Genomic DNA, 24,718 nt, shown 5'->3' with positions numbered 1-24,718 from the left:
GGCGTAGAGTTCAGCGGCTTCCGGCTCTACGTCCTTCCCAACCTCTGCGCTGCCTTGCTACTCGGCCTGGACTTCCAGTGCAACCTCCAGAGCCTAACCCTGAAATTTGGCAGGCCCCTTAAGGTCGACCCGCCTTCCCTGTTTGCAAACCTCACCCCGGATTGCAAACCCGTCGCCACCAGGAGCAGATGGTACAGCACCCAGGACAGGACCTTCGTCAGGTCTGAGGTCCAGCGACTGCTGCGGGAAGGTATCATCAAGGCCAGCAACAGCCCCTGGAGAGCCCAAGTGGTAGTGGTGAAAACCAGGGAGAAAAACAGGATGGTCGCTGACTACCGTCAGACCATCAACCAGTACACGCAGCTCGACGCTTACCCCCTCCCACGCATATCTGATATGGTCAATCAGATTGCACATTGCCGGGTCTTCGACAGTGGACCTGAAATCTGCCTACCACCAGCTCCCCATCCGTAAGGCGGACCACCCATTCACTGCGTTTGAAGCAGACGGCCACCATTACCATTTCCTTAGGGTTCCCTTCGGCGTCACCAACGGGGTCTCGGTCTTCCAAAGGGAGATGGACCGAATGGTTGACCTGTATGGGCTGCGGGCCACTTTCGTGTACCTGGACAATGTCACCATCTGCGGCCAGGACCAGCAGGACCACGACGCTAACCTTTCCAAACTTCTCCACACCGCCACACTCCTCGACCTAGCTTACAACAATGAGAATTGTGTGTTCAGCACGAACCGATTAGCCATCCTAGACTATGTGATTCAGAACGGAGTTCTAGGGCCCGACCCGGATCGCATGCGCCCCCGCATGGAACTCCCCCTCCCTCACTGCCCCAAGGCCCTCAAACGATGCCTGGGGTTCTTTTCGTATTATGCCCAGTGGGTCCCAAACTATGCAGACAAGGCCCGCCCACTCATTCAATCCACCGCTTTCCCACTGACGGCCGAGGGCTCACCAGGCCTTCACCCGTATCAAGGCCGACATCGCCAAGGCCGCGATGCAAACGGTCGACGAGACGCTCCCCTTCCAAGTCGAGAGCGATGCATCAAATGTCGCTCTGGCCGCCACCCTTAACCAGGAAGGCAGGCCCGTGGCATTCTTTTCTCGCACCCTCCATGCCTTCGAAATTCGGCACTCCTCCGTCGAAAAGGAGGCCCAAGCGATCGTTGAAGCTGTGCGACATTGGAGGCATTACCTGGCCAGCAGGAGATTCACTCTCCTCATTGACCAATGGTCGGTTGCCTTCATGCTTAACAACACAGCTGGATAAGATCAAAAACGATAAAATCTTGAAGTGGAAGATTGAGCTCTCCACCTACAATTACGAGATTTTGTATCGCCCCGGTAAGCTCAACAAGCCCCCCGTTGCCCTGTCCCGAGGTACATGTGCCAGCACACAAGTGAACCGACTCCGGATCTTGCACGACAATCTCGGTCACCCGGGAGTCACCCACTTTTACCACTTGATTAAGGCCCGCAATCTGCCCTACTCTATCGAGGAAGTCAGGGCTGTCACCAGAGACTGCCGGGTCTGCACGGAGTGTAAACTGCACTTCTACCGGCCAGACCGAGCGCGCCTGGTGAAGGCCTCCCGCCTCTTTGAACGCCTCAGCGTGGACTTCAAAGGGCCCCTCCCCTCCACCGACCGCAACACGTACTTATTTAAAATAGTCGACGAGTATTCCCGATTCCCCTTCGCCGTCCCATGCCCCAACATAACGTCTGCCACCGTCATCAAAGTCCTCAACACCATCTTCACTCTGTTCGGTTTCCCCGCCTACGTCCACAGCGACCGGGGATCCTCTTTTATGAGCGAGGAGCTGCGCCAGTACCTGCTCAACAGGGGCATTGCCTCAAGCAGGATGACCAGCTACAACTCTTGGGGAAATGAGCAGGTGGAGCGGGAGAATGGGATGGTCTGGAGGGCCATCTAGTTGGCCCTACAGTCCAGAAATCTCCTGGCCTACTGCTGGCAGGAGGTCCTCCCCGACACACTTCACTCCATTCGGTCGCTCCTGTGCACCGCGACCAACGAAACCCCCTATGAACGTCTCTTTGCCTTCCCCAGGAAGTCCACCTCCGGTGTTTCGCTCCCAATGTGGCTGGCAGCTCCAGGACCCATTCTCCTCCGCAAGCATGTGCGGCTCCACAAGGCGGACCCGTTGGTCGAGAGAGTACAGCTACTCCATGCGAACCCGCAGTACTCCTGCGTAGCGTACCCAGACAGCCGCCAAGACACAGTCTCCCCCAGGGATCGGGCACCAGTTGGATCCCAACACAACCCCCCCCCCCCCCCCTCCCCCCTGTCCCGGCACCACCCTCCCCTCCCCCGGTGCACTCCACTGCAGCCCCTGCTCCAGGACAGTCCCTCCTCCCCTTGCTCCCACCCAGGGATGAAGAGGATTTTGACACGCTCCCAGAGTCACCGAAGACCAGGCCGACGCCAGAGTTGCCACCAGCACTGCGGCACTCAACGACAGATCAAGGCGCCCGATCATCTAAATTTGTAACCTTCTCTGTAATTTTAAAGCCAATCTGTATGTATATAGTTTTCCACCCCCCCCCGTATTACGGTAAGGCCCCTGGACTACAGGTACGGGGTAGATCCCTACCTGCTGGCTCTGCCCAGGAGGCGGAGTATAAATGTGTGTGCTCTCCGAACAGCAGCCATTTCGTAAGCTGCTGTAGGAGGCCACACATCTGTGTAATAAAGCCTCGATTACATTCTACTCTCGTCGTGTCGTAATTGATAGTGCATCAACCCTCGCAGACACGCGGAGAACGTGCAGACTCCACACAGACAGTGACCCAAGCCGGGGATCGAACCGGCGACCCTGGCGCTGTGAAGCCATAGTGCTACCCATAGGAAGTATAATGAGATTTTAAAAATAGACAATGTACAAGATGCATAACGTTTGTGCACATGCGCGTGTGTGTGTGTGTGGGGGGGGGGGGGGGGGGGGGGGGGGGGGGTAGATGCCAAAGAACGTGGTATCAGAATTTAAAAATTGGCCAAGCAGAGAAGGCCCCGCTGGCCTGGGGGAAGAATAAAGTAGAATACCTTCTCACTAGCGCAATGTTTCAGGCACAATGTTAAGGGCAGCACGGTAGCACAGTGGTTAGCACAGTTGTTTCACAGCTCCAGTGTCCCAGATTCGATTCCCGGCTTGGGTCACTGTCTGTGCGGAGTCTGCACGTTCCAGTCGTGCCTGCATGGGTTTCCTCCGGGTGCTCTGGTGACCTCCCACAGTCCAAAGATGTGCAGGTTAGGTGGATTGGCCATCCTAAATTGCCCTTCGTGTCCAAAAAGGTTAGGTGGGGTTACTGGGTTACGGGGATAGGGTGGCGGTGTGGGCTTAGGTAGGCTCTTTCCAAGGGCCGGTGCAGACTCGATGGGCCGAATGGTCTTCTGCACTGTAAAGTCTATGAGAGTGGGGTTGCCAATGCAAGCACCATCCTATTCCTACCCCACACCCTTGCAAATGACAGAACACCCAATGGTGCAAATTCACAATGCAGGAAACCCATTTGATAAAATTGAAACCACCATCCCGCACTGAACATTTCTGGTCTTAAACAAGTAGTCACCGCAGCAAAGAATATAACCAGAGCCATAGGGAACCAAAATTCATAACGGATGTCTACAATTTCTGGCACTACTGCTTCCCTGAACAGTTCCTCCTCAATGGTTAACAGTTCCTCCTTGAAAGATTGAAAAAAAAATCTGCTCAGGTCTAAGAAACAACTCTAAAGTACAAACAGCCAACCAACTTAATTGACAATATGAAGCTTCAAAAGTTACCATTGCTATGGTAAATGAAAACCAACAGGTGACACAAACTGCACACTTCCATATATGTGTAATATTTCAGGGTTAGTTCCTACACTCAATTTGCAGTAAGATGCGAGTGCAAAAACATCCATTAATTGAAATTTCTCCACAAGCAACAATGTCAGACGGGAAATTACTTTATCGGAACCAACCACATGTCTATTTGTTTTATCTTTTGTTTCCCAAGACAATCAAATTGTCAAGTCCAAAGATATGCAGATTAGATGGATTGGCCATTCTAATTGTCCCTTACTGTCAAAAGGCAAGGTGGAGTTATGGGGCTACAGGGTTGGGGCGGGGGAGTGGGCCAAGGCTCTCCGTCAGAGGGTCGGTGCATACTCAATGGGCCGATTGGCCTCCTTCTGCACTGTAGGGATTCTATGAAATTCATTTAATTCCAAGCATAAATTAAAAATTCTACACTAAAACCAAAAATAAACTGAGTGCATTAACAACAATCAAGATCCTCTGAATCAAAAAGAACACAAATAAAAAGGGATATTTAAACTTTATCCTCACAAGTTTAAAAGCACTTTTCACTGTGGCAGGGGAATTGAGATCAGGATTGGCCTAGTACGGTGAATCATTTACTTACCCAGCATGAACTTTCTGGTCTCTTAACAAGGACCTCTTTTTCAGTCTTCTGATTTTTCAGAATTTCTGACTTTGTTCATTTCATCTCCACTGCTTTCAAATGGCAGAACTGATAGGGCTGTACAGTCAAAGGGCTGTACATTCAACTCTTTTCTAAAAATCACATTAAAAGATCCTGTTCGCTACATCAAAAATTAGCTATATTTCTCCTGAATTGTTGTACAAGCATCATATACTTCTGGGTATGATACTGGCTGACTTATTCACCGCAAAATCCAAACTCACTTGATATTCCTCAGTCAGATTTGGGAATTAGCACGAGAAGGAAATTGTCATCACCAATTTCAACATAATACTGTAGGAGAAGGAAAAAAAATTCTGTTCAAGTGTAAAAGTGTAAAAACATATATCATTAATGTTATTACTCAACAGACTGGAGTCGTCATGTTTTCATGGATGGTTTGTTTTGGAAGCACCACAAGGATCAATGACAAGAAGGTTTGGCTGACGCACAAACTAAGCAGCATGAAGGTTGCGGTCGATTGTAAAGGGCACAAAAAGCATCACAAGAGTTGCATTAAATAAAGAGGTATTAAGGGAGGGAGCAGCTTCAAACCATCATGGTCACTGAAAAAAATGTACTGAAAAAAATGAATGGGACTAAAGGCTCTAAAGATCCCTGGACCAGATGACCTGCATCCCAGGATTTTAAAGGAAGCAACTGTAAAAATAGTGGACGCATTGGTTGTAAACTTACTAAATTCTCTTGATTCTGAAATGAGTCCAGCAAATTGGAAAACCACAAATTAACATCCAAGAGGGAGACAGAAAGCAGAGAACCATTGACCAGCTCCTCTAAGCTCTGTCATTGTGAAAATGCTAGAATCCATTATGAAGGAGGTAGTATCAGAACATTTATAAAGTGATTGAACAATCAGACAGAGCCAACATGGTTTTGTAAAAGGGAAATCATGTTTGACAAATATATTAGCGTTCTCGGAGGATGAAACATGCAGGGCGGATAAAGGGGTACCAGTGGATGTCGTGAATTTGGATTTCCAAACCGCATTCAATAAGATGCTACATAAAAAGACTATAAAAGATAAGGGGCGGGATTCACCGACCCCCCCCCCCCCCCGCCGGGTCGGAGAATCACCGGGGGTCGGCGTGAATCCCGCCCCCGCCAGCCGCCGAATTCTCTGGCTCCCCAAAAATCCCCCCGACTTGAATTGCGCCGCCGGCCTCGGAGAATGGCGAGGACCGGCGCGGCGCAATGGGCCCCGGGGCCACCCGAATTCTCCTGCCCGCGATGGGCCGAGCGGCTGCCCGTTTTAGGCCCGTCCCGCTCGCGTAAATTAAGATGGGTACTTACCGGCGGGACCCGGCTCCACGGGCGGCCTCCGGGGTCCTCGTGGGGGGTGCGGGAGGATCTGGCCCCGGGGGGTGCCCCCATGGTGGCCTGGCCCGCGATCGGAGCCCACCGATCCACGGGCGTGCCTGTGCCGTGGGGGCACTCTATCCCTCCGCGTCGGCTGCTGTGGACCTCTGCGATGGCCGTGGAGATGAACCCCCCTGCGCATGCGCTGGGATGATGCCAACACACGCTGGCGCTCCCGCGCTTGCGTCAACTCGTGCCGACCGGCGGAGGCCCTTCGGCGCCGGTTGGCGTGGCGCAAACCACTCTGGCGCCGGCCCAGACCGTGAAAGTGCGGAGGATTCTGCACCGGAGTGGGTCACGCCACTCCTTCACGCCGGAGTTGCCGCAGAATCCCGCCCAATAGCTCAGGACTATATTAGGATACCGGACCAGATCCCAACATTTGTTAGGATACCAGATGTGAAGCCAAAACAATTATTTTTATTTTGTTAAACTGTAAGGAGAGAATACTTCACGCCAGGAGTGATGACTGTGACCATAGATATTTTTTATGTTAAAACAAACTTTAATTTAAACACAGATTTGACTGTATTATCAAAGAAATGGCTGTACGATCATCATAGAATTTACAGTAGGAGGAGGCCATTCTGACCATCGTGTCCGCACCAGCCCTTGGAAAGAGCAACTTACTTAAGACCACACCTCCACCCTGTCCCAGTAACCTGACCTACCTTTTGGGACACTAAGGGCAATTTTTGCATGGCCAATCCACCTAACCTGCACATCTTTGGACTGTGGGACTCTGGAGCACCCGGAGGAAACCCACGCAGACACGGGGAGAACATGCAGACTCCGCACAGACAGTGACCCAAGCTGGGAATCAAACCTGGGACCCTGCAGCTGTGAAGCAACAGTACGAACCACTGTGCTGCCCTGTCACGCTAATTATCAGTTAAACAGTTCTTAAACACAAGGGAAAGCTTAAACCTGCTATCCATACATGCTAACTCCAATTAGGCAATCCAATACAGTTCAAAATCCACTTATAAATAAATTAACAAAACAGGTTTGCTTGCTCAGCTGTGCAGACCTTTGGAAAGAGTTCCTTCCGAGAGCAGATTCAGTACACTTCTGCTCAACCTAACAACATTTGACGATACTGCTGTTCAACTGAAAATCCTTCTGTCTTGTCAGATTCAAATCTTATGAAAAACTGAAAACCTACAGACAGACCTGGCTCCTCCCATTAATTATATCATTCATCTGATTCCCACAAAGACATTGCATGACCTGCTTAGCTTGGACTAAATACAACCCCTCAAATTATCTACTCTCCAGAGAATCTCCAGCAATCATAACAATATTCTATTCGTCCTCTACATGTAAACAAGTAAATGGTTAGAAACAATCATGACCTCACCTTTTATGAGTCCTTAATTACAGCTTTAGCAGACACACAGACTGGGTACCTTAACATAGATTCTTTTTTTTAAAAAATATATTTAATTAAGGTTTTTCGATCAAAAAGATTTTTCCATTTTTACAACTTTGTAACAAAATGTACATTGACCGTTATTTAAATAATATATTAACGAACAGCAAGTGCCGAAAACAAAGAAACAAGAAAAAAAAAGAAATAGTAACACTGAAAAAATAAATATAACCAATTAGCATGTAACAAAACAAAAACCCCCAAAAACCCTGGGTTGCTGCTGCTGTCTTTCCTGTTTTCCCTTATCGCTCTGCGAGATAGTCGAGGAACGGTTGCCACCGCCTGGTGAACCCCTGAGCCGAACCTCTTAGTGCGTACTTTATTCGCTCCAATTTTATAAACCCTGCCATGTCGTTTATCCAGGCCTCCACGCCCGGGGGTTTAGCTTCTTTCCACACAAGTAGAATCCTTCGCCGGGCTACTAGGGACGCAAAGGCCAAAACATCGACCTCTCTCGCCTCCTGCACTCCCGGCTCTTCTGCAACCCCAAATATAGCCAACCCCCAGCTTGGTTCGACCCAGACCCCCACCACCTTTGAAATCATTCTTGCCACACCCACCCAGAACCCATGCAATACCGGACATGACCAAAACATGTGGGTGTGGTTCGCCGGGCATCCCGCGCACCTCCCGCACCTATCCTCTACTCCAAAAAATCTACTCAGCCTTGCTCCAGTCATATGCGCCCTGTGTAGAGCCTTGAATTGGATCAGGCTGGGCCTGGCACACGAGGACGAGGAATTTACCCTACTTAGGGCATCTGCCCACAGCCCCTCCTCAATCTCTTCCCCCAGCTCCTCCTCTCATTTACCCTTCAGCTCCTCTACCATCGTCTCCCCCTCGTCTCTCATTTCCCTGTATATATCGGACACTTTACCATCACCAACCCATGCCCCCGAAATCACTCTGTCCTGGATCCCTTGCGCCGGGAGCTGCGGAAATTCCCTCACCTGTTGCCTCGCAAATGCCCTCACTTGCATATATCGGAATGCATTCCCAGGTGGCAACTCGTATTTCTTAACCTAGGTTCTTTAATAACATTACTGCAATAGATGTAAAATATAATATATAACAATAGGTGTCCTGAATAAGTAATGATATATTTTCCTTGGAAGTAGTTCAGAGAAGGTTCAGCGCCCCAATTCCAGGGATGCAGAATTTGTCTTATGGGAAAAGGTTGGGCCTATATTTCCCACCGGGGAATAGCTCACAGCTACTCAAACTCTCCTCTTAGGACAACTTTCTCATCTCAGGAACCTTCACTGCACTCTCTCCAAGGGAAGCAGATGTTTCTTTAGATGAGAAGTCCTAAGCTGTACACAATACTCCAAGTGTGGCCTCAGATTTCCTTACTCTTATGCTCCAACTCCTTGCAATAAAGGTGAATATACCATTTTCTTGATGTACCTACATGTTAACTTGCTGCAAGTTGTGTAGAAGGACTACCAAACCTTATTCATCTCTCATCTTTTTTTTTTAAATATATTTTTATTAAGAATGTTTCAATAACAATATTTTCCACCTTACAAACAAACGCCCCCCCCCCCCGGCCCGGAACAAAGGAAAAGAAAAGAACTTGCGTGGCAAGACATGAACATGGCAAGTCAATAAAATACAGAACTTTGTAGAATGGATTCTTCCCGTACATGTCAGTTTCCGGATCATTCATGTGCTTTCTTGCTCACATGCCCCCCCACAGGAACCCCCCCCCATGAACGATGTCCCCCCCTCCCCCCCTGGGTTGCTGCTGCTGTCCGACCTTCATCTAACGCTCCACGAGATGGTCTAGGATCGGTTGCCACCGCCTGTAGAACGCCTGCGCAGACCCTCTCAAGGCAAACTTTATCCTTTCCAACTTGATAAACCCAGCCATATCATTTATCCAGGCCTCCACGCTGGGGGGGCTTCGCCTCCTTCCACAGTAACAAGATCCTTCGCCGGGCTACTAGGGACGCAAAGGCCAGAATGCCGGCCTCTCTCGCCTCCTGTACTCCCGGCTCGTCCAGTACTCCAAATAGTGCTAGCCCCCAGTTTGGCTTGACCCGGACTTTCACCACCTTAGATACTGTTCCCGCCACTCCTCTCCAGAACCCCTCCAGTGCCAGGCATGACCAAAACATATGGACATGGTTCGCTGGACTTCCTGAGCACCTCCCACATCTGTCCTCCACCCCAAAGAACCTACTCAGCCTCGCCCCCGTCATATGTGCTCTATGAACCACCTTAAATTGTATCAGGCTAAGCCTGGCACACGAGGAAGAGGAATTAACCCTACTTAGGGAGTCAGCCCCTAGCCCCTCCCCCAACTCCTCTTCCCATTTACCCTTCAGCTCCTGTACCAAAGCCTCCCCCTCTTCTTTCATCTCCTGGTATATCGCCGACACCCTGCCCTCTCCGACCCATACACCCAAAATCACCCTATCTTGAATCCCCCGTGCCGGGAGTAGCGGAAATTCCCTCACCTGCCACCTCACAAACGCCCTCACTTGCATGTACCTGAAAGCGTTTCCCGGGGGTACCCAAACGTCTCCTCCAGCGCCCCTAAGCTCGCAAACGTCCCGTCAATGAACAGGTCCCCCATTCTTCTAATCGCTACCCGATGCCAGCTCTGAAATCCCCCGTCTATCCTACCTGGGACAAACCGATAGTTGTCTCTGATCGGGGACCACACCGAGGCTCCCATCGCACACCTGTGCCGTCTCCACTGCCCCCAGATCTTTAGCGTTGCCACCACCACCGGGCTCGTGGTGTACCTTGTCGGCAAGAGTGGCAGCGGTGCCGTCACCAGCACCCCCAGGCTCGTACCTTTACGGGACGCCATCTCCAACCTCTTCCACACCGCCCCCTCTCCCTCCATCACCCACTTACCCATTATTGCCACATTGGCTGCCCAATAATAACCACCCAGTTTCGGCAATGCCAACCCTCCTCTATCTCTGCTACGTTCCAAGAACCCCCTCCTTACCCGCGGTGTCTTGCTTGCCCACACAAATCCTGTAATGATCCTGCATACCCTCTTAAAAAAGGCCTTAGTGATCACAATTGGGAGGCATTGGAATACAAAAAGAAATCTCAGGAGGACCACCATTTTAACCGATTGTACCCTACCCGCCAGCGAGAGTGACAACATGTCCCACCTTTTAAAATCCTCCTCCATCTGTTTCACCAACCGCGTCAAATTAAGTTTGTGCAGTGCCCCCCAACTCCTAGCTACCTGAATCCCCAAATATCAAAAGCTCCTTTCCGCCCTCCTCAACCGTAGGTCCTCTACCCCTCTTCCCTGGTCCCCCGGGTGGATCACAAAGAGCTCACTCTTTCCCACATTGAGCTTATAGCCCGAAAAGTCTCCAAACTCCCGTAGGATTTGCATTACCTCAACCATCCCCTCCACTGGATCCGTCACATACAGCAACAGGTCGTCTGCATACAGCGACACTCGATGTTCCTCTCCCCCTCGAACCACCCCCTTCCATTTCCCCGACTCCCTTAACGCCATGGCCGAAGGTTCAATTGCTAATGCAAACAGCAGAGGGGACAGGGGGCACCCCTGTCTCGTCCCTCGATACAGCCGGAAATACTCCGACCTCCGCCGGTTCGTGACCACACTCGCCACCGGGGCTTTATACAGGAGCTTAACCCAACTGATAAACCCTCCCCCGAACCCAAACCTCCTCAACACTTCCCAGAGATACTCCCACTCTACCCGATCAAAGGCCTTCTCCGCGTCCATGGCTGTCACTATCTCCGCTTCTCCCTCCACCGATGGCATCATTATCACATTTAAGAGCCTTCGCACATTAGTGTTTCACTGCCTACCCTTTACGAATCCCGTCTGGTCCTCTTGAATCACCCCCGGGACACAGTCCTCAATCCTCATGGCCAACATTTTTGCCAGCAACTTAGCATCTACATTAAGGAGCGAAATCGGCCTATACGACCCACATTGCAGTGGGTCCTTATCCCGCTTCAAGATCAAAGAGATTGTCTCCTCCGACATTGTCGGGGGCAGGGTTCCCCCCCCCCTCCCTTGATTCATTGAAGGTCCTGACCAGCAACGGGGCTAACAGGTCTACATACTTCCTGTGGAACTCCACCGGGAACCCATCCGGCCCCAGGGCTTTCCCTGCCTGCATGCTCCCCAGTCCTTTAACCAGCTCCTCCACCCCAATTGGCGCCCCCAGACCCGCCACCTCCTGCACCTCCACCCGTGGGAACCTCAACTGATCCAAGAATCGCCGCATCCCCTCTTTTCCCCCCTGGGGGCCGGGACCTATACAGTTCCTCGTAAAAGGCCTGAAAAGCCTCATTCACTTTCCCTGCACTCCGCACCGTAGTTCCCCTGCCATCTTTGACTCCACCTATTTCCCTCGCTGCCATCCTCTTATGGAGCTGGTGTGCCAGCATCCGGCTCGTCTTCTCCCCATATTCATATATCGCCCCCTGTGCCTTCCTCCACTGTGCCTCTGCCTTCCTTGTGGTCAACAGGTCGAACTCCGTCTGAAGACTTCGTCTCTCCCCGAGTAGTCCCTCATCCGGAGCCTCTGCATAGCTCCTGTCCACCCTTAAAATCTCCCCCACTAACCTCTCCCTTTCCCTGCCCTCGCTCTTCACCCTGTGAGCCCTGATGGAGATTAACTCTCCCCTGACCACCGCCTTCAGCACCTCCAATTCTACTCCCACCTGCACCTCCCCGTTGTCGCTAGCCTCCAGATATCTTTCAATACACCCCCGCACCCTCCCGCACACTTCCTCGTCTGCCAGCAGTCCCACATCCAACCTCCACAATGGGCGTTGGTCCATCTCCTCCCCCAGCTCCAGCTCCACCCAGTGCGGGGCATGGTCTGAAATGGCTATGGCCGAATACTCCATTCCCTCCACTTTCGGGATCAGTGCCCTGCCCAAAACAAAAAAAATCTATCCGGGAGTAGGCCTTATGTACGTGGGAGAAAAAAGAAAATTCTCTGGCCAAAGGTCTGGCAAATCTCCACGGATCTACTCCCCCCATCTGATCCATAAACCCCCTAAGCACCTTGGCCGCAGCCAGCCTCCTCCCCGTCCTTGATCTGGAACGATCTAATGATGGGTCCAGCACCGTGTTAAAATCCCCACCCATTATCAAACTCCCTACCTCCAGGTCCGGAATACGCCCCAACATCCGTTTCATGAATCCAGCATCATCCCAGTTTGGGGCATATACATTCACTGGTACCACCTCCGTCCCCTGCAACCTACCACTCACCATCACGTATCGGCCTCCCTTGTCCGCTACTATGTTCTTGGCCTCGAACGACACCCGCTTTCCCACCAGTATTGCCACCCCTCTATTCTTTGCATCCAGCCCTGAATGGAACACCTGTTCCCACCCATCCCTTCTTTAACCTGACCTGATCTGCCACCTTCAGATGTGTCTCCTGAAGCATGGCCACGTTTGCCTTCAGTCCCTTTAGGTGCGCGAACACTCGGGCCCTCTTAACCGGCCTATTTAGGCCTCTCACATTCCGCGTGATCGGCCGGATTGGGGGGTCCACTCCTTCAGGAAGACCCCGAATCCGGAGGTTCTTCCTCCTCGACCTGTTCTCCAGGACCTCAATTCTCTCGGCCCACCTCCTGTGCACCGCCTCGTGTGCCTCCACTTTTACCGCCAGGCCCAGGATATCGTCCTCGTTGGTGTTCACTTTATCGTTCACCTCACGAAGCTCCACCGCCTGGGTCTTCTGGGTCTCCTTCAGCCCCTCGATCGCCAACAGCATCAGCGCCAGCACCTCCTTTTTCAGCACCTCCACACATCTCATGAGGAACTCCTGCTGGTCTAGCCCCCACGCTGCTCGCTCTCCGCCCTCCGCCATCTTGCCTTCTTCCCCTCGTTTTGATCTCTGCTCCATGGCCTCTTTCCCCGTTGCTCCACGCCAAATATTGTAGGGGGGGGGACCTCACTGCTCCTTCCCACACAGGATTAATTTGAAAAAAGCTCCGTTGGGGCTCCTCTGGAAAGCCCGAATGTCCGTTTTCGCGGGAGCTGCCGAAACGCGCGGCTTAGCTCCGCATCGCCGCAACTGGAAGTCATTCATCTCTCATCTTGCCTACCAAGTTCAAACTTCCCCACATAATATTTCCATCCTTCAAACCTCTGGTCCAGTTTACTGGACTGCATCTGTTCATGGCCCTGTGACCCTCCCAGAGCGTATTTTATCAATTACAACCATAAAGCTACACCACACAGCTACAGTAATCTCTGTATAACATTTAATGAATTCCCCCTTAACTGTTCCAATTCAATAACAAAATCAATAACCCAAACCCCTTTTCAAGGGTGTGCCCAGCACACTGCATTCTCACTTGAATGGGGCTGGTCCTTTCGCTAAGATGCTGAACCAGTCTCAACCAGCAGATTCAAACTCGTTCTGGAAAGCAAACTACATCTTTTAAGTTACCAAGCCACAACCAATGGGTCTTTTACTTCTGGAACAGTTTTTAAAATGAAAATAGAGAACGACAGGGAAATAAACATTTCTTTCCTCCTCTGCACTCCAAAATGAAACTGAAACCAAAACACCTCACAACCACAGCGCCAGCTCCACCCACACAATGACATCACTGAAGCCATGTAACAAGACAAAAACCTTTCTTAAAGGGACACTCACATGACAATATAGATTGTAAATAAAAAGTTCATGCCCGAGCACTGATCCTTGCAACACTCCACTATATTTCAGCGACATTCTCCCAGGGCAGCATTCGAAGAAAGTTGAGAACCCAGAGTGTTGAAACTGAAACCAAGAATGCTCCTGTCATTGGCCCCCTTGTGGTCAATTCAAAGGTGCCCAAAAGATCAAAGGACACTTCTGAAACATTTCGAGCTGTAGATTATCAAGTGCAGTATGTTTCATTCTGCATCTAGCATGGATATAACCGTTTTTAATTCTTTCATGGGATGTGGGTGTCACTGGCTAGGCCTGTATTTATTGCCCATTGCCCTTGGGATGGTGGTGATGAGCCACCACCTTGAGTCACTGCAGTCCATGTGGTGAGGTGTACTATTAGGGAGGGAGTTCCAGGATTTTGATGCAAAGACAATGAAGGAACAGCAAAATATTTTCAAGTCCGTATGATGTGTGGCTTGGAGGGAAACTTGTAGGTGTTGGTATTCCCATGCACATGCTGCCCTTGTTCTGGATTCAAAAAGGTGCTGTTGGAGGAGCCTTGGTGAGTTGCCGGATTGCATCTTGTAGATGACATAAACTGCTGTCACCCTGCATTGGTGGTCGAGGGAGTGAACGTTTAAGGTGGTGGATGGAGTGTTTATCAAGCAGACTGCTTGGAGCTGGATGGTGTCAAGCTGCAAATGTTTATGGAGCTGCACTCACCCAGGCTAATGGAGCTTATTCCATCACACTCCTCACTTGTGCCTTGTGGATTTTGGTCAGGCTTTGGGGAGTCTTGCTTCAGAATTCCATGCCCTTGAACTGCTCTTGTAGCCATGGTATTATAATGCTGGTCCAGTTAAATTTCTGACCAATGGTAATCCTCCAGAATGTTGATGGGGTGATTCAGTGATAGTAATGCCATTGAATGTCAAGGGATGATGATTGGATTCTCTCTTCTTGGAGATAGTCATTGCCTGGCACTTGTGTGGCACAAATGCTATTTGCAGGTTGTGTCAGTTCAATGCCTGAACATTGTTCAGATCTTGTTACACATCGACATGCACTGCTTCAGTGCCTGAGCAGTCATGAATGGGCCTCAACATTCAGCAGCAAACATTCCTACTTCTGAGGAACTCATGCAGCGATGTCCTGGAACTGAGACGATTAACTGCCAACAACCACAGCCATTTTTCTTTGTGCTAGATATGACTCAACCAATGGAAAGTTTTCCCCGATTCCCATTGACCTCCATTTTGCTCAGGCTCCTTGATGCCATATCTGCTGAAATACTTCCTTTGTGTTAAGGGCAGTAACTCCCGCCCTACCTAGAGTTCAACTCTTTTGTGAATGCTTGGACCAATGCTCTAATGAGGTCAGGAGCTGAGTGACCCTGGTAGAACCCAAATTGAGCGCAAGTTACATCAGTTGATACTTCCATTTTGCCAATAATCAAGAATAGACAGATGGGACCGTAATTGGCCCGGTTGAATTTGCCCTGCTTTTTGTGGATAGGAGATACCTCGGTAATTTTCCACATTGCTGGATAGAGGTCTGTGTTGCAGCTGTAGTGAAACTGCTTGGCGAGGAGCATAGCTAGTATGAAGCACAAGTCAAGTGTGAAGCACTATTTCCGGAACTATAGTATGAAGCACTATTTCCGGAATGCTGTCAGGGCCTGTAGACTTTGTGGTATCCAGTGCCTTCAGCCACGTCTTGATATTACATGGAGCAAATAAAGACTAGCATCTGTGATAGATCACCCAATCGGCACTCGTGGCTGAAGATAGGTGCAAATGCTTCAGCCTCGTCTTTCCTGTATACTCGAGTGCTGTGGGCTTTTTAAAATCACGTTATTGTAAGATGTAGTTCCTGAATTTCTCTAATTAATTGTTCTGCAGCTGTTATTCAGGTTCATTTTTGGAGCTGATTATTTTCATCTTGTCATTGTCAGGTGAGGGCAAGTGATCAGTTCAGAACTGCCCATAGTTAACTGACCACCTGATGGCCTCCTGAAAGGAGCAACGGCATTTTAACAACTGTACTGCTCTTGTATAACGTTGTTATCATGTTGGGGGGTAGAGTTACAAATAAAGTTAATTACCAACAATTTATTTTCTTATTTGCACATAATTCCCCACATTGAGCTTAGAATATTCTCCACCATTTCATTATCAGTGTTCAGTCGAAATAAATTCACACAACAGACTTTTGGATTTATTACAGCAAAATCAAGTTGGGCCTATACAATATATAGAAAAACAATTTATAACAACACTGCAATTTATATAGAAGTTTGACTTAACACTGTAGAATCTGCCTAACAGCATATCTCTCTCCCAATTATTTATAATGTAAACTCGTACCTAAATCAAATATGGTTAGTTACAAGAACTACCTTCAAAGGGTTTGCACCAAATTAATTTCTCCCATTTTCCCCTCATCATACAGCCTGGATAGGAGATGGAAAATTGTGAGCTTCACCCATTTTGTACTTTCAGTAGTTATGCATATGCGTAATTGTACTATTTTTCTCTCATTGACAAAGCTGGAACAACAGGAGTAACATTGGCGAGACCATGCAGACACTGCGACAACAGATGAACGAACATCGCGTGACAATCGCCAGGCAAGAATGTTCCCTTCCAGTTCGGGAACACTTCAGCAGTCAAGGGCATTCAGCCTCTGATCTTTGGGTAAGTGTTCCCCAAGGCAGCCTTCAGGACACGCAACAACACAGAATAGCCAAGCAGAAACTTATAGCCAAGTTCTGCACACATGAGTACGGCCTCAACCGGGACCTTAGATTCATGTCGCATTACATTCACCCCCCACCATCTGGCCTGGGCTTGCAAAATCCTACCAACTGTCCTGGCTTGAGGCAATTCACACCTCTTTAACCTGGGATTACCCCTCTCTCTGGATCTGTAAAGACTTAATTACCTGCAAATGCTTGCATTCAAAGTATCGTCTTGCATCTTTGACTTTGTCTATATATATATGTATGTTTCTGGAACCTACCTCTTCATTCACCTGTCGAAGGAGCAGTGCTCCGAAAGTTAATGATTTGAAACAAACTTGTTGGACTTTAACCTGATGTTGTAAGAGTTCTTACTGTGCTCACCCCTGTCCAACGCCGGCATCTCCACATCAGATTTCCAGAAAATTGGATGGCATGTATGCCGGCCAGGCAAATTTCACCCAGTGCTTCTGAAAGGCTGGTAATCTTCCAGTGCCAAGGGCCAACGTTAAGCTGACGAAGTTCAGTGCTTTAAAACTTCTGGGTGACAACCAAATCCCAACAAACTCAATGGCGAGTTTGCCAACCAACGCAAATCAGAAAGCAGAATATAGATACAGCTTATATTTCAAGACAAAAATATAAAAAGCATCATAAACCGCAGGCCAACATTAACATGACTTAATTTATAAATTATTAGCCTAAAGGTTACAAAGATATACATGAAATTAAACTATCTTCCACATTATCCTTAACACATTGAGCATCACTAAAATCCTGCATTTTCAATTATACATGCTGCCCTTCTGCATAATAAATGTAAAAATTTACAGTTTTATGCAAATTCCAGTTATCCACTCCAATTCTTCTAATCCTATAGGTGGATAACTTGCTCTCAAATGACTGTTTATCTTATGTAATAAAATGCTGAGTATTTACTTTAGATATAACAAATTCCAGCCATAGTAGGCAGGTGACGAAGATTTGGCTTGAGGTTTGCCGGCAGTATAAGACTTTTTTTTAATAAAAGAAATTGTCCTGGAACTGCCTAGAGGCAGCCCAGGGTCTGCCCATGACCCAAATTCATGCTCCAGGAACTCTGAAGTCACAAAGAATTAACTCTTGTGTTTGGAGTTGTGTGAGGAAAGATTTCTACTCCCAGAGAATTCCACAAGAGTAAATTCACAAATGGCATTCTGTGTAAATGTTTTAGATGGGGTCTAGAATTCAGAACCATGAGTTCATATTCTATTCAAAATATAATCTCACAGCTACCACCTGATCTGAAAGAGCAAATCATAAAAAATGTTGAAAAGTTTTTTAATGTTCTTCACAGAATGTTCTTACCAAAAATAGAAAATTTCTACCAAAGCTGTTTCATTACAGTTACATCGACCTAACAATGTGGAAAATAGTTGCTCAGCTTTGTCTCATCTTCAAAAAGACCAACCTAACCTCATCAATGACCCCATCAGCCTAGTCCAATGATCAAAGTGAAGCAAGGAGTCTAGAACATTGCAATCAAACAATACTTGCCAATGCTGAGTTGGAGTTCCGACAGAGTCACCCAGCTCCAAACTGCTTTGTGGGGGAACTCTCCATTGACTAACTGGCATTCAGGATGATTATGGTCAGTGTTAGACAATCAACTCAGTTCCAAGACTTCCTCAGGTTACCAGTATTAGGCCCAACCATCTTCAGTTGCTTCAATTACTTCCCCTCCAAAAAGTCTGACTGAAGCTGTTCACTGATGAATGCTGTACTTGGTTCAATTCACAATATTTTTTCTGATCTTAGGATGAGAACAGCGCTGGAAAGACTAGCATTTATTGACCATCCCCAATTTCCATTGTTGATAGCAAACCGCCTTATTGAACAACTGCAGTCCAACATGTACTGTTAGGGAGGAACTTCCAGGATTTTGACCCAGTAACAGTGGAAGAACGATGATGGGAAACTTGCAGTTGGTGGTGTCCCCCTGTATTTACATCTTGGTGGTAGGGATCATGGGTTCGGAGGGGGCTGTCGAAGGAGCCTTGCTGAATTACTACAGTGCATCTTGTAGATGGTACACAGTTCTGACACAATGTACCCATGGTGGATGGTGTGAATGGGGTAGCGATCAAGCAGGTCTCTTTGTTTGGTATGGTGCCTAGCTTTCTGAGTGTTGTTGGAGCTGCAGTTATCCAGGCAAAGAGAGTATTCCATCACACTCCTGACTTGTGTCTTGAAGATGATGGGCAGGATTTTCAAAGTCAGGGAACGTGTTCCTGTGCACAAAATTCCCAGCTTCGACTTTCTGCTCAATGGTAAACACCAGAATGTTGATGGTGGGGGTTGAGCGAAAGTAATGCCATTAAATGTCATGGGGAGATGATTGGCTTCTCTCTTCTTGGGAGATGGTCATTACCTGGCACTTGTGTGCAGCGAATGTAACTTGCCATTTGTCAGCCTGAGACTGAATATTGTCCAGGTCTTGATTCATATAGTCACAAACTGCTTCAGTATCTGAGGAGTTACGAATGGTACTGGGAAGGTCAATTGTAAAGCAGTTGAAGATGGTCGAGCCTCGAACACTATCTGGAGGAACACATGCAGCAATATCCCAGGACAGAGATGATTGACTTCCAACAATCATAACCATCTTCCTTTGTGCTAAGACAGAAACCAGTGGAGAAACCACTCCACATCTCCACTACCATCCCCCTCTTCCCCCCGCCCCCCCCCCCCCCCCCCTCCCCATCAAATCCCATTGATTCCAGATTTGTTGGGATTTCTTGATGCCACATTGATCAAATAAATGCCATGTCTTCTGGGCTTCCCCATGATTGCAGATGGAGATGCTTTTGGAGCATCCTCCATCAATGAGTGTCTTAATTGTCCAAACATCATTCACAACTTAATATGGTAGGACTGCCGGGCTTAAATCTGATTCATTGGTTGTAAGATTGTTTGGCTCAGTATACAGCATGCTGGGTACACTGTTTAACATGCATGGAGGACTGTTTTGTCACTTCACAGGGTTAGGACCTCATTTTTAGATTTGTCTGGTGCTGCTTCTGGCACGCCACGCCCCTCATTGAGTCAGGGCTGGTCCCCTCGCTTGACAGTAATGATAGAGTGAGGAATATACTGGGTCATGAGGTTACAGATTGTGGCAGAATATAATTCTGCTGCTGATGTCCTGCAGTGCCTCATGGATTTCTAGCTTTTCAGCTGCAGGGCCACTCTGGCAGATACATCCTGAGTCCGCCAGCTTGGTAGATTATGGTGCTGACATTGTTGATAGACATTGAAGTTCCCCAACCCAGAGAACACATGTGCCCTTGCTACCCGAACAGCTTCTTCCAAGTGGTGTTCAATGTGGAGTATACATTCATCAGCCAAGTGAGGGCAATAGGTGGTAATCAGCAGGAGGCTTCCTTGCCTATTGGACCTGATGCATTTAGACTTCATGGGATCAACGCCCTATCACTGTATCCCACTGTGCTGCCACCCCTGATGTCTGACCTGTTGTTGGGACAAGACATACCCAGGGATAGATATGGTGATGGAAAAGTTTAGGGTAGAAACAGAAATTCTGCAAAACTCTTCTTCAAGAGTCATACGGACTCAAAACATTAATCCTCTTTCTTTCCACAGATGCTGTCAGACCTGCCGAGTTTTCCAACATTTTCTATTCCTATTTCAGAGTTCCAGCATCCGCAGTATTTTGCTTTTATTTTAGAGGAGTTTGGGTTTTTGTCAGTAAGTTGAAGTTCAATGAGTTTTATCATGCCAAGGAAAGAAAGGACTTGCAATTAAATAGTGCTTTTCATGAGCACCAGATACCTCAAAGTGCTTTCCAGCCAATGAAATACTTTGAAGTGTAATCACTGTTGTAATGTAGGAAACGTGGCCGCACATTTACACACTGCAAACTCCCAAAAACAGCCAAACAATAATAATCAGATAACATGTTTTTTTGTGTGTGTGAGGTTGATTCAGGGATAAATATTGGAATGGACACCAAGTATAACACTGCTCTTGGAAATAGAGGGATCTTTCACATTGGGGGGATTTTCCAGATTTTCTCACCGGTGGGACCTTTCCAGACAGCGAACCACTGCCGCAGGTTGCCCAACAGTGGAGGTGGATTCAACGGGAAATCCTATCGACAGTGGCTGGACCAGAAGATCCAGTCGCAGGTCAACGATGGGCCGCCTCCTGCTGCCGGGAAACACACCGTGGGGGATCCAAACAGGCAGGTGCGGCCTCGGTTTAACAGTTCATCCAAAAGGCAACCCCTGCATCATGTAGTACTCGCCCAGTATTTCACCGAGTTGCCAGCTTTGATATCAGTGCCCAAGCCCCGTTGAACCCAGAACCTTGTGACTCATGAGCAAGAGTTCTACCAACTTGAGCCATGACTGGCCGCCAGGCTGTGGCTTGGCTCACCTGTGGGACAGCTCTCCCCATGTTGGCACAAACTCCCAGGTGTTAGTGAGACGGACTTTGCAAGTTGAAGTAGGTTGGGCATGTACACATCGATTCTAATGCCTAGGTTGATGCCGGTGGTCTATCCAATTTTATTCTTATTTAACTTCGATGTGGCAGTTAGATACAACAGAATGTGTTGTTAGGCCATTTCAGAGGATAGTTAGGAGTCAACCACATTGCTGTGGGTCTGGAGCCGCATAGAAGCCAGACTGGGTAGGAACACCAGATATCCCGCCCTGAAGGTTATTTGTGAATGAACTAGGTTTTCACGACAATCCATTGGGTCTGTGATCATTATTTACGAGGCTAGAAATTAATCCAAATCTATTTATTAACTGAATTTAGATTTTCCAGTTGCGATTTGAACCAATCTCCACAGCATTAGCTCGAGCCTCTGGATTAGTCGTCCCATCACATCATAACGATGCTACTGTCCTCATAATGAAGCGGTCCATACCAGCATGCAGCGAGGCCTAGCCAACAACCAAGTTTGAGTTGATAAGTGGCAAGAAATATTCATGCCACATTCGTTGGCATTGCATAATATTACTATCACCGCCGAGTATGTAACCATTAACATCCTGGGGTTCACCAGTGACCAGAAAGTGAACTCAAATCAGCCACAAAAACACCAGGCTGGAGATTGGACATTTTGCAACAAGTAACTCAGCTCCTGACTTCCCAAAATCTCCCTACAAACTACAAGGCACAAAATAAAATTATAATGTAATACTTTTCACTTGCCTGGATGGAGCAGTTCCAACAATATTCAAGAAGCTTAATAGGACAAAATTATCCACTTGACTGATATCCTATCCACTGAGTTAAATGGACGTGGGGCAAATGTCCAAGCATCAGCCGTTAATGAAAATACAGATTGTGGTAAACCACTGTTAGTATTATATGTATTGTGGTAAACTGTTACTGTATTAAATGTATTGTGGTAAAGCACTGCCTGATGGATCCACCTTCTCTTGGGCTCGGCATAAAGGTGGCCGACCTATGGCCCTGCCCCAGTTCGGGATCAGAGGCCAAGAGGCTTTCTGTTCAGCTTATTAAAGCCTCAGTTTCGTTCACTACTTGTCTTGTGTTGATTGATGGCACATCACAGATACATACAGGAGACCCAACGATTGTGGATAAGTCACCAGATGTTGCAGTATGAAACATAAATAAAGCAATAACCAGTTTGATACTAAGGATGTGCTGAATTTCACACCGGCCCAAGGATGGGATGGAAAATTAGCCAGGGCATGGGCTGTGGAAGAGTGAAAATAGGAGCTGCCTCAATGTCTAATATATTCCACGTTCAACTAGCCCACCCATACTCGCAGACAATACTCAGAAATGCTAAAAAGGGCAAATAGATAATACACTGGAGGCTGCTGGCACTTACTCCGCCATAGTCCAATGGTGATGGTCCAAGAGAGGTGGAAGGAAAGTGTGTGGGTAGCTGGGAGGAACATTTTGGTACAGGTTTTAATGCTTGTTTTTCCAAGTTTAAAAAAGTCACTCTTTCGTCATGTCCCTTGTGAATAACAGGATTTTTTTTTTTTTTTTTTTTTAAAACAGCACAGTCCATGGTTATCTAAACATTCACACATCTGTTCCTGTAAAACATCACACTTTCAAAAAGGAGTATTTGCAATTGAATGTAAATTGAGAGCTGCAATGATGAATATTTGTCTTTGACTGAATAGCATTCGCTGGAACAACATGTCTCGGATCGTGTTTTCCGGGTCCTTAAGGGGGAGGGGGAGCAGCCCCAAGTCGTGGTCCACATTGGCACTAACGACATAGGTAGGAAAGGGGACAAGGATGTCAGGCAGGCTTTCAGGGAGCTAGGATGGAAGCTCAGAACGAGAACAAACAGAGTTGTTATCTCTGGGTTGTTGCCCGTGTCACGTGATAATGAGATGAGGAATAGGGAGAGAGAGCAATTAAACACGTGGCTACAGGGATGGTGTAGGTGGGAGGGATTCAGATTTCTGGATAACTGGGGCTCTTTCTGGGGAAGGTGGGACCTCTACAGACAGGATGGTCTACATCTGAACCTGAGGGGCACAAATATCCTGGGGGGGGGGGGGGGGGGAGATGTGTTAGTGCTCTTTGGGGGGGGGGGGGGTTAAACTATTGCAGCAGGGGCATGGGAACCTGGGTTGTAGTCTTAGGGTACGAGAGATTGAGAGTATAGAGGTCAGGAGCACAGATTTGACTTCGCAGGAGGGGGCCAGTGTTCAGGTAGGTGGTTTGAAGTGTGTCTACTTCAATGCCAGGAGTATACAAAATAAGGTAGGGGAACTGGCAGCATGGGTTGGTACCTGGGACTTCGATGCTGTGGCCATTTCGGAGACATGGATAGAGCAGGGGCAGGAATGGGTGTTGCAGGTTCCGGGGTTTAGTTGTTTTAGTAAGCTCAGAGAAGGAGGCAAAAGAGGGGGAGGTGTGGCGCTGCTAGTCAAGAGCAGTATTACGGTGGCGGAGAGGATGCTAGATGGGGACTCTTCTTCCGAGGTAGTATGGGCTGAGGTTAGAAACAAGAAAGGAGAGGTCACCCTGTTGGGAGTCTTCTATAGGCCTCCAAATAGTTCTAGGGATGTAGAGGAAAGGATGGCGAAGATGATTCTGGATAAGAGCGAAAGTAACAGGGTAGTTATTATGGGAGACTTTAACTTTCCAAATATTGACTGGAAAAGATATAGTTTGAGTACATTAGATGGGTCGTTTTTTGTACAATGTGTGCAGGAGGGTTTCCTGACAGAATATGTTGACAGGCCAACAAGAGGAGAGGCCACATTGGATTTGGTTTTGGGTAATGAACCAGGCCAGGTGTTAGATTTGGAGGTAGGGTTCCGGGTGCGGCGATGACCAGCTAAGTCGCACGTTTTGGCAGCTCCCAGTGGAACGGACTTTTGGGCTCTTAATAGGAGCCCCAACGGCACTTTTAACGGCAAAAAACACTGTGCTGTAATCCAGAAGGGAATCCCCCCTGGACACGGATGGAAAAAAGAGAGGAAGGTGGCCGGATTGCGGTGGATCCTCTAGAGCAGCGGCCAGGAAGGCAGGCACAAAGCAAGATGGCGTCAGTTTAATATGGGGCCCTGACCAACAAGAGTTCCTGCGGCGTTGCGTGGAAGAACTCAAAAAGGAGATGAAGAAGGAGCTGTTGGCCCCGATATTACAAGCGATTGAGGGGCTAAAGGACGAGCAAAAGACCCAGGAACAGGAGCTTCGGGTCGTGAAGGCAAAGGCTGCTGAGAATGAGTACGACATACAGGGCCTGGTGGTGAAAACGGAGATGCACGAGGCACAACACAAAAGGTATGTGGAAAGGCTGGAGGTGCTGGAGAATAATGCGAGGAGGAAGAATTTAAGGATTCTTGGTCTTCCCGAAGGTGTAGAAGGGGCGGACGTCGGGCATATGTGAGCACGATGCTGCACTCGTTAATGGGATCGGAGGCCCCGACGGGTCCGCTGGAGGTGGAGGGAGCCTATCGAGTTATGGCGCGAAGACCGAGGGCTGGAGAAATTTCTCGAGCCATAGTG

The 24,718-nt window shown here is 48.3% G+C and overlaps 1 protein-coding gene and 1 long non-coding RNA gene across 2 annotated transcripts in view; one reads left to right on the top strand and one right to left on the bottom strand.

The window, feature by feature from the left end:
- Positions 1–22,122, top strand: part of LOC140387746 (uncharacterized) — a 31,875-nt gene extending 9,753 nt beyond the window's left edge. Inside the window, exons 2-4 of the long non-coding RNA XR_011933995.1 lie at positions 4,875–5,031; positions 16,502–16,649; positions 20,336–22,122. This is a non-coding gene — a long non-coding RNA (uncharacterized lncRNA). The remainder of the gene's footprint in view (positions 1–4,874; positions 5,032–16,501; positions 16,650–20,335) is intronic.
- LOC140388398 (FYVE, RhoGEF and PH domain-containing protein 3-like) overlaps positions 1–24,718 on the bottom strand; it is a 427,056-nt gene that overhangs the window by 366,543 nt on the left and 35,795 nt on the right. The gene's annotated exons all lie outside the window — the stretch shown is intronic.

Source organism: Scyliorhinus torazame, chromosome 13 (genome assembly GCF_047496885.1).
Source record: "Scyliorhinus torazame isolate Kashiwa2021f chromosome 13, sScyTor2.1, whole genome shotgun sequence".
Taxonomy (NCBI): domain Eukaryota; kingdom Metazoa; phylum Chordata; class Chondrichthyes; order Carcharhiniformes; family Scyliorhinidae; genus Scyliorhinus; species Scyliorhinus torazame.
The sequence above is the reverse complement of the archived record's forward strand: the minus strand, read 5'-3'. Positions and strand labels throughout refer to the sequence as shown.